This window comes from Eumetopias jubatus, unplaced genomic scaffold, assembly GCF_037043125.1.
Source record: "Eumetopias jubatus isolate StellerSeaLion01/CBP00866 unplaced genomic scaffold, mEumJub1_p1.0 scaffold_7, whole genome shotgun sequence".
Lineage (NCBI taxonomy): Eukaryota > Metazoa > Chordata > Mammalia > Carnivora > Otariidae > Eumetopias > Eumetopias jubatus.
In genome coordinates, this window is record NW_028274813.1 from 14,404,033 (window position 1) to 14,419,501 (window position 15,469).

Below are 15,469 nucleotides of genomic sequence, written 5' to 3' on the forward strand. Positions count from 1 at the left end.
CACTGAAGGGGCCGCGTGAGCGAGGGGTGCTGTCGCTTTAAGCCTCAGTACCTGGTGGCAAATCTTCCTTCTCCATAAATGTTAATTAGACCCTATCTGATTATTACATCTGTTGATACTCATCTTTTTAATTTTATAGTTTTAGGATTACTAAAGAATGTGTTCCTACTAACGACAAATAGAATCTTACAAGAGTTCGGTGTGCGTGACGATCACTCCTTCTGTATCATTTGTTAATTGTCTACTCCGATCAGCCTACCTCTCACGTTGGTCGCTGGGGAGCATTCGATGACATAAAGCAGATAAGACACAGCTCATCGTCTTCATCTAGTAACTACTCAATAAACTTAGCCATCGAGACCCGTGTCACCCCTCCATTGGCACCTGATTTGGAGCTGGGCACTTGGAGATATAAAATTGGGACATTGTCCCTCCGGGAGGTAGGGATGAGACAGCTTTAGGTCCAACTCTGAGACTGAAGTGGGAGTCAGGTTTTGTCTCAAGTTATAAATAGAACAGTCCTCAGGGCACCTGGGTGGCTCAGTCGGTTAAATGTCTGACTCTTGATTTCGGCTCAGGTCATGATCTTGGGGTCCTGGGATCAAGCCCCATGTCGGGCTCTGCCCTGGACTTGGAGCCTGCTTGAGATTCTTTCTCTCTCCCTCTGTGTCCCGTTCCCCTCCCTGCCCAGCTCTCTGGCTCTCAAAAATAAATAAATAAGTAAGTAAGTAAGTTAAAAAATAGAATGGTCTTCCCCCATTAGCCACAAATTCTCTACAGTTAATCTCCATTCATGAATACTTCAGTCATCAAAAGTACTCTATTAATATAGTCACAGTTACACATTAAGCCATACTTTTAAAGAGCTCAATGATAGTCTTTAGTTGCCTATGTTTCCCCCAAATCTCTTGATTCTTACCAAGTTCAGCCACTAAATTTGTCAAAATATGGTTTGCTATTTTGTAATGTTAAAGACTACTGTGGCAGAAATTTCATCTGTGTACCGGCAGTCAGGAAATCGAAGTTGCCACTAACTCTGCACGGGTATCTGTTGGGATGCTTTTGGTTGCAAAAGACAGAAAAGCCACTTCAATGACAGGGTCAGTCCCACTCACGCCACAGGACTGGAATTTTGGGGGTGCTGTTGAATGAGGAAACTACCCGTGTGTATTCTGTGACTCAATGTGGCCCTAAATCACGTCGCTTCTTTGGGCTTTATTTGCCTCCTTTAATTAGGGGCTCGTCCGACACCATTAGTAAAATCCTTCCCAAGAGTGACCTTTAAGATTTTATTTTCTGTTTACATTAATTGGTTTTTGTAATGAATAAACAAATCTTTTCTGGCCAGTGCTGTCAGGCCAAGAATGTAATTAGTAAATAAATAGCTCTGTGTAGATTAAATGATAAGTCAGGGCAGTTGGCCTTAGTGACTTTCTTCCTACTCACGAGTTGCAGATTTTGATCTAGAAAAATGAGCCATGGAGGATGTGAGGGAGGAGCCCTGGAACATGGCCCTGCTCCGACTTAGTAAGCCTCTGACTTAGAAAGCGTATCTTTTGCGTAGAAAATGCAACTCAGTTGTTCATTCACAGGAGCTCCGGGAAGGTCTGGGCAGGGCTTATGCTTCTTAGCATAACCATTGGAGGCTTTGCGATGATGCTGGTATCAAAAGGAAGCTGAGAGAGATTGAATTTGGATCCAGAGGGAGCTGGTGTTGGCAGAAGCCAGAGGGACTGTAAATGGCAGTGGGATTGGATCCCTGCGGATAGCTGAGGGTTTCTCGGTACTGAAACCAAAGGCCTCAGCTTTCTACTTCATCCACTTCTTCCAGAGCCTTTGGCTAGCCTTGAGACGAGATTCCAGTTGTAGCACCAGGAGAGCTCTCAAGAAAGCATATGGGGGTGGTTCGTGACGGAATGAACTCCTCGGCCCTGGTGCCCGAGTCGATGTGGGAATGCCGCAGATGTGAAGATGCTGCAGGTGCCAGAGATAGCTGTGAGCTATGGGAACATGTCTCCTCCACACCTCCGGTGCCCCGGGCTGTGTGAAGACCCTGGAGCACATGGGGGGCCCAGGGCTGCCTCGGTAGGGGAGTCTTACCCTTCTGTCCAGGATCTGTGGGAAAAGGTTAATCTGATTGGTAGCGCAGTATATTTTCATGGCGACTTGCTGATTTTTGAATCTGTTTGCAGAGTTGGCAAAGGTTGATCTGTGCCTCGATCTAATTCTCTGTAATTTAGCTTTTGGAAGATAGTTCTGGTGTGGTGGGTCAGTCGTGTTTCTAAACTGGCAGGCAATAACTAGCTAACTTAGTGTGCAAAGTGCAAAAGACAGAGTTCGAAAATGGTTTCTGGTGAAATGGAAGCATTAGCCAGAAGTGAAACTATCAGATCTTGATCCCAGTGGTTGTAGCACATGGAGAAAAGTTCATTTGTTGGCTTGGGGGAGGGTAGACTGTGGATTGAAGAGAGAGTAGATTGTTCTATGAGTTGCATAATGGGCACCTTCATAGCAGCTTGTTCCTTCTGAGGGCCCATCGGAACGGGAGGTGGGGATAGACTTGGAGTTTCAGGCCTGGCCTCTGGAGCAGTCGCTGTCGTGGGTTATTTGCTGTTGTTTTCACAATCGTCGGGCTTTACGGTTCAGAGAGGAGCATGGTGCGGGTGTACGACCATTGCCCTGGGTCTTTTGGTCTTTTGTAAATATGCTTGTCCCGTCTGTGAATGGTGTCCACGTTCTCTATGAGCCTCAGGAGCTGCGCCTTTGCGGGGAGAAGGGGTGTCATGGTTAGTGGCCCGTAATGCAAAATGCTATGCAAAAACCAGATCAAACAATCCCCAAAAACCTCTGACAGAGACGCCCAGGAGGTAGATTGCAAGCAGCAAGGTACATCTCTGTGATCTTGGAAATCAGGTATGGAGAGGATGAAGAAGTTAGAGAACGCAGCGGTGCAGGGCGTGGGCTCTGTGGTCCCCAACCACGTGGGCTCTTGCCTTTCCAGCTCACCTCGACAAGCACCACGGGCAAATGCCTTAATTTCTTTAAGCTCAGTATCCTCATCTGTAAGAGGATGACCGCGCCTCCCTCATAAAGGTAAGTGGAAGGAAGGAATAAATAATACAGGCAAAGCTCCAAGCGAGTAGGAAGCACGGGAGAGCTTTTGGCATTATGTATGTTTTAGAATTCTTTGGATTGCAAGAATTGGGTACTCGGGGTTCAGTGTTTGGGCTGTTGCTGTGCAGGTGCCTTGAACATCCCCGGGCAGAATTAATATTACCTTTGGTCCCCCCTCAGGGAAAATAGAGAGTAGGGTGGTGTGCGAGTGGCTGCAGACCAGCCAGGTTTCCCACCCATGAAGGGAGAGGCAAACTCTGTCCGGCAGACACGTTACCAATGTGTGCCTAGATTTCAAAGCAATATTTCCACAGAGAGCGGATAGGCATTGAGTTCGTGGAGGGCTGTAGGGCAGCCGAGTCTCCAACGGGATGCCATTTTAGGCTTTTCCATTTCTTTGGTTGGAATTGGGTTTTTTTTTTTTAAAGATTGTTTTTTATTTATTTATTCATGAGAGACAGAGAGAGAGAGAGAGAGAGAGAGAGAGTGAAGCAGAGGGAGAAGCAGGCTCCCAAGGAGCAGGGAGCCCGATACGGGGCTCGATCCCAGGACCCTGGGATCATGACCTGAGCCGAAGGCAGACGCTTAACCATCTGAGCCACCCAGGCGCCCGGAATTGGGTTTTTACACATTGTTTGATTCAAAAAAAAAAAAGAAAGAAAAGAAACCAAACAACAACAGCAACACTGCAAGAGCTCTAGAATGGCTTCTGAGTAGATACAGAAACCTGGATAAAAAAACATGCCAAACACGTGAAGACCAACCAGATCGCATCGGTAGGTGGCAAAGTACTTTGCTATAAATGTTGCAGGACTCCTCTTTCTCTACTTAAAAGAAAAATTGCGGGGCGCCTGGGTGGCTCAGTCGTTAAGCGTCTGCCTTCGGCTCAGGTCATGATCCCAGGTTCCTGGGTTCGAGTCCCGCATCGGGCTCCCTGCTCCGCGGGAAGCCTGCTTCTCCCTCTCCCACTCCCCCTGCTTGTGTTCCCTCTCTCGCTGTGTCTCTCTCTGTCAAATAAATAAATAAAATCTTTAAAAAAAAAATAAAAGAAAAATTGCTTTGCATTTCAGATGACAGAAATGGCTGGACAAGTCTTTAGTTCATGTGCAAGAAACTGTGAAAACAATATGAAAGATTTTCTAAAATGGAGACAGACCTTGGCCTAGTCCAGGGTTGAAGTTAAAGCCCCGTCTCGATGTGCCTTCCATGCATTATTTTTCATACGTTATGCAAGATTCCCCAGGCCCCAAACCATTCATTTTTTTCCTGTAATCTCGAGGTGTGCGCAGGGTACAACTCAGCTTCAGACCTTTCTGCTTTCACTTTTGGTTAGTCAGAACCTCCATCTGGCGGGATTTGAATATGAGTGTTTTCTGTGGCTTTTCTGTGGCTCCTTTTCAAAGTATTCAAAGCAGTTTAAAAATACAGAATATTCAGCGATCTGACCAAGAGCTAATGTAAGTACTTATTTGGGGACTATTTTTATAAGATCTATTAGGGCAGGTCAGAAACTCTTAACTCTGCCTCTGTCTTGCAAATAGCCACTAAGATTAAAAAAAGGTTTGAAAAACAGGAGACTCCTTCTCCACAGTCATAATGCTTTCCGGAGTGACAGGAGTAGCAAAGAGCACTGTCTAGAAAAACAGAAGAGCTGCAGTTCTTTAATATTAAACAGGAAACTGAGCTGGGGAGTCTGCAGCAACATGGTGGGTTTTTGGCAAACCTGTCACCGGGTTTGTCCGTAATGAAAAGGCTCCATGACAACTTCGATTTCTTGATTCTTTTTTTAAATTTTTTTATTTTTAAAATTTTTATCATATTTATTTATTTATTTATTTATTTATTTATTTATTTTTTGAGGACTTTGATTCTGTTAAGATGGTGAGTGTTCATGAAAATCTTCACCCAAATGTGACCCCTGGAAGCAGGTTTCTGTATTGTAGGGTTTTGAAGCAACCAATCCGTTCCACCAGAGCCAAAGGAAATTTGGAAGCAAATTGAAAAACCTCTCAAAGAGTGGAAAATGCTCTGCACTTGTGTTTCGCCTTTGTGCGGGGCTGTCACTCACCCAACATGTGCATATGAATATTCTTTCTGAAGACCTGGGCTTCATTTTAAGGTCAGCCTTCAATTTCCAGAGAATATAATTTGCTGCTATTTTTAGAGCATCATGATTGCTCATAATAACTAATGGAAAAAAACTCAACAGAGAAATAAATGTGTAACAGCTGTGTCTGCTTAAACTTGATTAAAGGCAGTAAAAAAAGTAAACAGAAGAATGAATGTGACAATAGACAAGGGAGAGAGGAGTAGCTCTCTCATTGGGAAAAGTTTCACAGACATAACTCGTTCGACTTCGGAGGCTGGCGATGTCTGTGTTTAAAGTTTACTTTACTGTTTGTCTTGAGTGGGATCAGTGTTGTAGTGAATAATTTATAGCCAGCATGAATGAGCTCATTAGTCACCTTTTCAGACTTTAAATGAGTTTTGTGGTTGTCATTACTCGAGCCTTCTGTTCAGCCGCCGAACAAAATGACAGTTTGGCAGTTGGCTGCCTTGTTGTCGGGCAGCCTGCTCCCCTTCAGGTCTGCGTTGCTTTTGTATTTCATTGAAACCTTTCCTTTCTATCCCAGGGCTGGTCCGGGGACTCTCACATTTCAGATGCCTTTTGCACCCCCAGCTTAAATGAGAAGTTTTTCATGGATTAAAAAAAAAAAAAATCTTTCAGTCGCGTCTGCCACAGAGAATGAAATGGATGGAGTGAGCTTTTTCTAGCAACTGCTGTATATTATTCTCTTTGTGCTTGGTTTGATATTCAAGTTATTCAGGAGCAGCAAGCTGGGGAGTCGTTGTGCAGCGCCTGAGCCAGACACTCACATGGTGGCAGGCATTTCGGGCCAGGGGAAGTCACTGGAGTGTAGAGGGTGAAGGATATTGCAGAGCGGGTTTGCATTTTGACAGTTCTGAACGTCAATATGATGTGGGTGCGTGTGGATGAAGAAACTTACGCCAGAAAATCTGCCAGGCCAGATTTCCAGGGCCAAAGAAAACCATGTTTTTCCTGCAAAGGGGCGGACAAAATGACCTTTCAGTATCCCAGCCAATGGGGGGGGGTCCGGATCATGGGGATTGGCCATGACTTCTTCCTCAACTCCACGTCTTTCCCAGTCCAAAGCATTGAGGGAAAGCAAACTGTTGCAGCTGCCTGCCCACCGTGCCTTTGGAGACTTGCCTGGGAGGCTGGTATGTGAGGAAGATGAGCCTGGGCATGCCAGTAGCAGGTGGGATTTCTTTGGAACGGATGTCATGAAGTTCATCCCTCCCTTTGAACCTGGCCTGGGCAGCCTCCGGAGAGCTCTGATGTCCACTCTCTGGGACTGGACTCCTTCCGGAAGTCCAGGACAGTGTGGCATGCCCACCTGGGTCCTCGGGTAGCCTCTGCTGGCACTCAAGGGGCATGGAAGCTTGCCCGGGCTGTCTCAGCCAATGGCCTGGACCTCTGTTCGGCGGGATCTTTGACGTTGGCTATGCGCAACAGGCACTAAAGGCTGCCATCACCAACATGGGCAGCACCCCCTTCCAGGATCCATATTGTTAGACAGTTGGCCTAGCACGGTGTGAGGCATGTAGGAAAGATGCTCACTATTCCTCTCTGGAAGAAATGCCAACTTAAAAAGGATGCCTGGTTGTTTGGGGGCCAAATCTTTGAAGCCAGTGATAGTCATGTGTCTTCGGGCTTGGGGGAATTAGGTGCTATTGGTGCACCCCCAGAAAGACAGCAGTCCATTTGGCCACTTCCTTCCCAGCCCCACCCCTTGTGAGACTGAGCCCTCAACATGCACTCGTGCCTCACAATTTATGGCCACGTTTTGCTTGCACCTGAATCAAAAATATTAAAGGCACACGAGAGGCTATTTTGGGAAGGAGTGGGGGTTTCAAAGCAGAAAGTGTTGGTGAACTTCGCTGTCTGATAGAGAATAACAGACTTCAGGTTTGGCAGTCATAATAAGTTGAAAAGTTGCTAATCCGCCACAAGGAATTTTGTACAGCAGGGAAATATATTGGTGATACCTTAATCTATGCAATGGTTCCCAGAGATGTTGTTGAATTTGAAGTTTTTACTTTTGTTTCAAAAAGACAATCTTCAAGAGAAGAATTGATTGTCTTCTTTCACATCCTTCTGAAAAAGTAAAATGAGAGAAGTTAGTTCTTGGCATGGTAAAGACTTTGGCAGACTTAGCAACAGAAACCCATGAGACCGTGGTACTTGGTGTACTCAGTGAACAGAGGAAAACAATAAGAGCTCTTCAGAACTTTGGAGGAGGAAAAGGTTGATGATGCTACTTTTCTTTGACTAATCTGTGTAGTTATTAGATACCAGCTTGAGAGAGCAATAAAAAGAAGCATTTTTTTTTCTGTTAAGCGATCAATATTTTTGATTACCACTGTGCCACATGCTGTGAGCAGAAGAGAAGTATAAGGCAGGGTCCTTGCCTCTCTCAAGGCACTTACAATTTGTTTGATGCTCAGTATCTCGTTGATTTATTTTTTATTACAAAGGTACACCATGCCATATTGATTATGACATAGAAGCTGAACTTTGGCTTTTTGCAAGTGGTACCTTTTCATTCAGTTTAAAAATCCCTTTTTCCTTCCTTCTTTATTTGCTGCTCACAGTTTTTCCTCTCTTGAACCCCACCACCGCTGTCCTTCGTGTCCTTGACCCCCAGGGGTTCTCCAAGAAGAATTCAGATGCTCTGGACTGATCTGAAGCTTCGCTTGGTTCCCACCTGGAACACGGCTCCAACTCTGGAGCTAGACCACGTGGGTTCAAATCCCAGCCCCATCACTTACCAGCTTTGTGACCTGGGGCAGGTGGTTAAACCTCTCTGTGCCTCAGGTTCCTCATTTATAATATGGGCATAATAATAGTACTCTCCTCCCATGGTTAATGTGAGGCTGAAATGAGTATTTGCCAAGCCTTAGAATACGGTCTGGCACCGAATAAGTGATATGTAAGTGTTTGTTAAATACAGTTGGCCATTATTCATGTATGCCGTATTTGCAAATTCATGTACTTGCTACAAATTATTTGTAACCCCCCAATGAATAAATACTCGTGGTGCTTTTATGGTCATTTGTTGACAGGTGCAGAGTGGCCAAAAATTTGAATTGCCTAATGCACACATTCCCAGCTTACATTTAACAAAGCAACACTCTGGCGTAAATAAGTTTCAGTTCTCATACCGTAAACAAGTGTCCGTCCTGTGGTCTATTTTGTACGCTAGCTTTTTGTGCATTTTTGTTGGTGATTTTCCTGTTTAAAATGGCACCCAATCGTAGTGCTGTGAAGTGTTTAGCATTCCTGAGCACATGAAGGCTGATTGCCTTGTGGAGAAGATACAGAAGACTTGTTAGAGAATCTTCGTTCAGACATGAGTTGTAGAGCTGTTGGCCGCGAGTTCAGTGTTAAGGAATCAAGAATATATATTAAATAAGGCGCCTTTAGATGGAAACCCAGTAAAACGTGGTTATATATTCATCAGTTAACGAAAATGCTCTCACCAGCAGCTCGCAGGAACCTGACTGTGTGTTTCCCCTAGGAGCAACAGTTCAATGTTTGCTGATTCCTTCTTTGTGGAGACTTTATAGAACATAACTTCCACAAATAATGACAATCGACTGTAGATAAATGGAGTCCAGGAGCTCAGAGTGGCCGTCTTTTCTAGGGCAAGCTCCTGACTGCCCAGAGTATCCCTCGGAAGTCAGGAGAAGCAGAAGTAATTCCGGCCACGTGGAGTGCCTCAGCTGGGCACAGATTTTTCTATCAGATTTGGGAAAAAAAAAAAAAAAAAGATGTAACCATATCTGGTCTTTTATAAGCACAAATTGTTATAGAAGATCAATCTGAAAAGAGAGAGTAAATCTCCCCCCCACCAAATTCTTAATTCAAGAGTATTTTCCCTTGTCTTTGGACCCGTGTATGAATTTGTAGAGAAAGTCTGATACTCAAAACCTATCAATTGAAAGTGACCCAGTCAATAGACACCATAACACAGGTACAATGTGTGTTAAACTTAGCAATTCTCCTGTTGGCTCAGAGCACCGGGCTTTTCAGAAAAGAATCATTTTGTTCCTTCTGACTGAAAAGATCACAAAATACTTTAACTTGCTTCTCCAGTGTGTTTATTTTCCCCCCACACTCTTACTTTATGAAATGTTTGCAAATTGGTTCACACATCTAGTAGAGGAGAACGTGAAAATGATTCTGAATAAGGAAGGCTTCACCGAAAATGACCAGAAAATCCAAATGGCAGGGAACGAAGGGAGCAGGGGGCCAGGGTGGGCCACAGAATGTAATAATATGCCTGCAGCCCCTTATTGCAGCAATTTCCGAGTTTTGGTGATTTTAAACAATGTCCCAGCACCCCCTCCTAAATACAATATTGCGTATTCTAGTGCATGTTTCCAATAAGTACTGAATGAGGTCTTCTGTGTGTGTCAGGCACTAGGGTAACTGCGGGGAGCTTAGCGGGTCACTGGATCACGGGGGTACGCAGTCTGGGGGGCATGTTAACGGTCTTGTGAGACTACCTCCCTAGGATAAATTCCTAGAAGTTGGAAATTTAAGGTCCATAACTGGGTTCACTGAAGTTGTCCTTGAAGAGTTGTACCGAGTCACCTTCTTCCTGACACACCCACCAACAGTGGTACGGTTATTCCTTTTCAGCCTGTGCTGATCTGGTAGATGAAACGAGATATCACAATTGCTTGAATTTGCATTTCTTTGTTTTTTACTGAGGTGGAGCCTCTCTTCATGGGTATATTCATCATTTTTCTTTCTCTTTTGGTGAATTTGCCCCTTTTCTCATTAGGGCGATCCTTTTTTTTTTTTTCCTCATTGAGTTGTAAGGGTTCTAAATTTAAAATATTAACCCCTTTTCCTCTGTATGGCAAATATTTCCTCATTTTTGAATCTATCTTTTCACTTGATTTATAGGACCCGGGCCCTACACGCAAATTTTAAATTGCTATGCGGTCAACTATGTCAATATTTTCCTTCTGCTTTATTTACTTAACAAAAACGGTGCTAAGTGCCAGGGCACCATTATATGTGTTTTGCAAATACTAATTCATTTGCTCTTCATCAGAACCCTGTGGAGTGGGCCTTGCTATCATTCTCCCTCCCTACCCACTTTTTCTTAAGATGAGGAAACTAGGTGAAGAAAAAGAAGTTAAGCACCTTGACTAAGTTTACCCAGCTAGTAAGTGGTGAAGTGAGACCATGAACCTGGTCCCAGGTGTTAGGCTAGCCATCAGGCTACACCACCTCCGGCCACAGTATTTTGCTTTGTGTTTATCTGTAGTCGCTTCATAAATGCTCCCCGAGTCTCCCGGATCCTTGAGGGCGAGTGCCACCCCTTTTATTTCTCCACGTTCCTTTCCGGTCCCCTCCACGAAGTCCTGGGCATATTGTAGCTAGAGGCTTCATAAATACTTGTTGACTGAAGGCATTGACTAAATCTGGATTCTGGATGATTCACTCACACTTGTGTTTATGCTCAAAGAGGAGCTGACAGGTTCTGTTTCCATGTTGCCTCCAGCAGGAGACTTGAGAAGCTGGGGTTTGGCGAGGGCACCTGAGCTAATGAACTTCACTCCACCGGTTTGGCTGTCCTTTCCCTTACCACACATCCCCTCCTTCCCTCCTCAAAGAAGCCTCCTGGCTCTGTTCCCTACTGGAGAAATTTGAAGAAGCCTTTTCCCAGGCTACACCCTCCAGAACCTGTCATGTAAACATCAAGAATGTGCAAGAGGAAAATGCAAGAGAGGAGGGCAGGCCAGGGCCAGGATGCTGGGGCAAACCTTGAAACTCTCCAAGAGTGGAGGGCCTTCCAGCCCTGATGCTGGGTCTTTCTTATGTCTGCGCCCAAGGGAGGGAAGGGAGCAGCTTTTCTGCCATTACCAACAGCATTCTCATATATTATCTCAAAGAGACTTAGTCAACCCACGATTCAGGGGTTTTCTTTGATCATAATCTTCCCTTCTTTTCTCATATTTGACAATCCCTCTTGGTTTTTCCTTCGAAGGCTTTCAGACATTCATTTTTTCCAGTCTCACTGACTATTCTGTGAATTCAGTGGGTCTCAAAGTGTGGTCCCTCAACCACTGGCAGCAGCATCCCTGGGAGCTTGTTAGAGATGTGAATTCTCAGCCACAGCCCCAACCTATTGAATCGCAGACTCTGGGCATGGGGGGCCAGCAGTTTCAATAAGCCTACAGGTCATTTTGGTGCAGAGTCAAGGCTGAGAACCTCTGCTCTAAGGGGATCCTCCCCCCTTATCATTAGAATATTGTAATGTAATATAATGGGTGCTCATGGTAGAAAATTTGGAATATAATAGACGCATATGAAAGAGAAGCAGGCCAAAATAATCACCCCATAACTCTGCCACTCAGAGGGAATCACTATTTTAATATTTTAGCATATTTTATAATTTTTGAAAACACATTTAAAAAAACAATCTTTATTCCCTTTTATATGGATCATGGCCTTGCTTTCTCAGCAGTTCTGCCTCTTTGGGTTTTTCATATTTTTTCCTTTCCTCTCCCAAAACTCATCTTAAATCAACAATTCCGTCTATTTTTTAAATTTTTAAGATTTTAATTATTTCTTTTTTTAGAGGGAGAGACAGCATGAGTGGGGACGGTGGTGGGGGGGCGAAGGAAGGAATCTGAAGCAGACTCCGTGCTCAGCGCAGAGCCCCATGTGGGGCTCGATCTCACCACCCTGAGATCATGACCTGAGCCGAAACCGAGAGTTAGATGCTTCACCGACTGAGCCACCCAGGCGCCTCCACAATCCTTCCTCTTTTTTAAAAAAACAGATATATTTGACATATACTGTGTGTAAGTTTAAGGTATGCAACATATATATTTGATATTATAATATGATTGCCACTGTCACATTAGCTAACCCTTCTATGGTGTCACATTATTATCATTTCTTCTAGTGTTGAGAACAATTAAAATCTAGTCACTTCGTTTAAATGTTTATAATACAGTTTTCTTGTTGATAATCACTGTACTGTGTATTAGGTCTCCGGGACTTACTTATCTACTAGTTCCAAGCCATTCTTTTAAAGTGTATTTTTGATAGCATAACTTCCGCACTCAAAAATATTCAATGAGTTCCTCTTGCCCTTTGAATTAGTGCATATAAACTGCTCACCTTAGCATTTAAAGAGTTTGGTCATATTATGTTTCCCCTCTTATCCACTAACACGCATGCTCAATAAGGAACAAAACCCTTTTATCTTGGGCACCTAACACAATACGGTGTACCTGGTAGGTACTCAGTAAATACTTGTTCAAGGAACGAATGCATCTTCTAATATGATCAAGTCATATCTGATAAATCCGCAGGTGCCATTCATTTCTCCTACCTGGAACAGTAACTCCTGCTCTTGCGCCTTCTCAAAATGTACATGCCTGGGACCCATCCTAGAAGATTCTGATCCATTAGGTTTGGCTTCCTGGGTATCCCTAGTAGAAAAGCTCAGGTCTGTAACACGCCTTCCCCATTTCCACAGGTCAGACACCAACCCATCTTTATTAGATATCCTCCTTCTAAAGGCATTCCCAGTCCTGGTGTGCCTGATGGTTGTACCATGCCCCTAGCCTCAGCTGACTGGAGGGGGTGGGCAGAAAGGAAAAGTCACCTAAGTCAGGCTAAGCCAATCAGGTTATTGCCCTGAGAATACAGACCATGGCGTGGAAGACAGAGGCAGTCTGAAGGTGGTGGGTGCCGAAAGTCAAAAAGTTTGGCCTTGATGCTGGCAGCCATATGGGGTCTTAAGTGAGGAGAGAGAGCCCGACAGGGAGGAGAGTAGAACAGATATGTAGAGGGAAGTCGGAAAGACAGTGTGGTCTCAGAGGGAAGGGGAGGGAGAAGTGCCTAATGACACCCCAGTTCTTAGAAGCCCACAGTGTGCCTGCCCCCAGCTGACCTGGGTTCCCACTCATGAGTCCTCTTCACTGCAGTCAGCTTGCAGGATCCAGGAGACCATCTTTGCAGGCCTTCCTCGGGTTCCTCCCCATACATGAAGGTCCCCAGGCCTTCCACCTGCAGTGGCATCATCTCACTGCTCATCTCTTTAGGTGTTACTGCATCAGGGGGACTGGGAGGCTCCGCATTGAACTATTCCATAAATAATCCTCTTGGCCAAAGCACCAGGGTTGGGGAGAGAGGCTTCCATGGTGCAGGGCAGCGAAGCATGTTGGAGAAGGAAGACATCATCAAGGGGAGAAGCACTCCTCTGCACACAGAAGGGACCTGAGGTTCCACACTGACGGGGGACCGGCTGGGCGGGGAGTCCAGGTCTTCCCATGGCTGACACGCAGGTGCCTCCGGCCTGGGCCCGGAAGGGGCTGTAGCATTGTCCCGGCAGCTCCCCAGCTGGGAAATAAGTGTTGCCCAAAGTGAGTTCCAGGGCACATGTAGGATTCTGCTGTCGAACATGTTTGTGGAACAATAATTTAAACAGTTCCACTTGTTTTTTGGAGACTTCTCAGGGACAAGGAAACTTTTGAAAGTTCAGGAAGGATATTCAACATGGTGGTGTTCCAAAGACTCTGGCCCCTGCAGCCCTTTGTGAGGGAGCATCTTTCAGAGCTAGGGCTCTATGGGCTTCTAAGGTGGAAAGGGGCCACACCAAGCCTTGCTTTGGCTTTCAACAAATATGTGGACCCCCCCTCTCGAGACCGACAGATAGGCAGATGTGTGTCCTCTGCTTTCCGCATCAGGCAGGGCTGGCCCACCACTTCCTCCTCAGACTGATGTCCCTTGCCGCATCGCCCACGACAAGTGGGAGAGAGGAATTAAGGAACGCAGATGGTCCCTGATTCAGGATAGCTTGACATACGATTTTTTGACTTTATGACCGTGTGAAAAGCTGTACACATTAGGTAGACACCAGACTTCAGATTCGGAATTTGGATCTTTTCCTGAGCTAGTGATCTATGTCCGATGCCCGCTGGGGAGGCTGGCTAGGCCTCAGCACCCTGTCAGCCCTGCCATCACAGGGTAAACAACCGATACACCTACAGCCGTTCTGCACCCACACAACCCACAGAACAAAATGTGCTGTTTCTCACTCGCAGGACAGTAGTCAGTAAGTTACACGAGATATTCAACATGTGTGTTCGGTGACTGCCCAGTTGTAGGCTGCGGTAAGTGTTCTGTGCACGGTAGAGGTTAGCTAGGCTGAGCTGGGATGGGCGGTGGGTTGCGTGTATGAAATGCATTTTTGACTCACTGATATTTTCAACTTAGGATGATGGGCTTACTGGGATGTAACCCCGTCGTAAATAGAGGAAGGTCTGTATGTTTGAGAAGGAAAGAAACTGCAAACACGCAGAAGGAAAGAGAGGCAGGCTAATAAAAGACAGCTTACTTAACCATACTCCACCCTCTACTTAGGGCTTCTCCTGGCCCAAGGCTTGCCTGTTTTTTAAAGGGGTTGTTCACCTACATGGTTGGTTCGGACACTGGAGGCTGAACAGCTTGCACGGAGAATTTTAAGAATGACATATTCTGTGTGCTTGAACTCTGAGGACTAAGAAAGGACTGAAGCGAAAATTAACATGCCGCTTCTCTTACCGTAAAAAGATTTCTAGCCATGGTGTGAGTATGGTTGGCCATGGGGAGGGTTGGGAGCTGGTGATGGAAAGGGAGGACAGCAGGGGAGTATTTCTTCCTCTCCGTGGACAAAGGGGCTTGGACAGAGGTCTCTGGCCTTGGTTCCTCTGATGGGAGATTCAGCCCCCCTCAACAGGTATGCCGAAGGAGGGTGCCACCTACGCTTGACTGATGTCCAAACTCCCCTTTGTCACCATTTCTGATTCTTAGAATCTCTGGCATGAGGCTTCAGAGCTGTCTCAGCTTACACCTTTTGCTTAGTGAGTTTGGGTAGGTCACATCAAGTGCTCATTTTTAAAAGGGGGTGGGGCTGGATGACCTCCACCCGCCCCTGGGCCTCCACTTTGGAGTCATCTTCTGGGTGGGATTTGCCATACCACTGGTAAGTAATAAGGCCTGTGGTGAGTGTTCTTGCTGAAGACTTGCCACCCACCGCTTTGAAGCTTTGTTAAAAGGAATGACTCCCAGATAGATTGGGGTTTCTTTATTTTTTGGAAAAAAATTTTTTTTTCAGAAGCCCTGTGGGATTTTTCTCCCCTTTTGGCTAGGTTAAAAGGTACTGCAAACTAGAGGGCTTTCTGAGGGAGATCACTCTGGGCCTTCTCACAGGTTTTTGTGCAGTTTTAAGACAACGCAAAATGGCCGGTCCACCGG

The 15,469-nt window shown here is 45.4% G+C and overlaps 1 protein-coding gene across 7 annotated transcripts in view; it reads left to right on the plus strand.

Annotated features, from left to right (window-relative positions):
* Positions 1-15,469, plus strand: part of FOXN3 (forkhead box N3) — a 392,956-nt gene that overhangs the window by 151,713 nt on the left and 225,774 nt on the right. The window contains exon 1 of one of the 7 annotated variants that reach the window (XM_028098123.2): positions 4,374-4,571. The exons of the other annotated variants lie outside the window; for them this stretch is intronic. The gene's annotated coding sequence lies outside the window, so the exon portion shown is untranslated. Of the gene's footprint in view, positions 1-4,373; positions 4,572-15,469 lie in introns of those variants that run through there. 7 annotated transcript variants of the gene reach the window in all.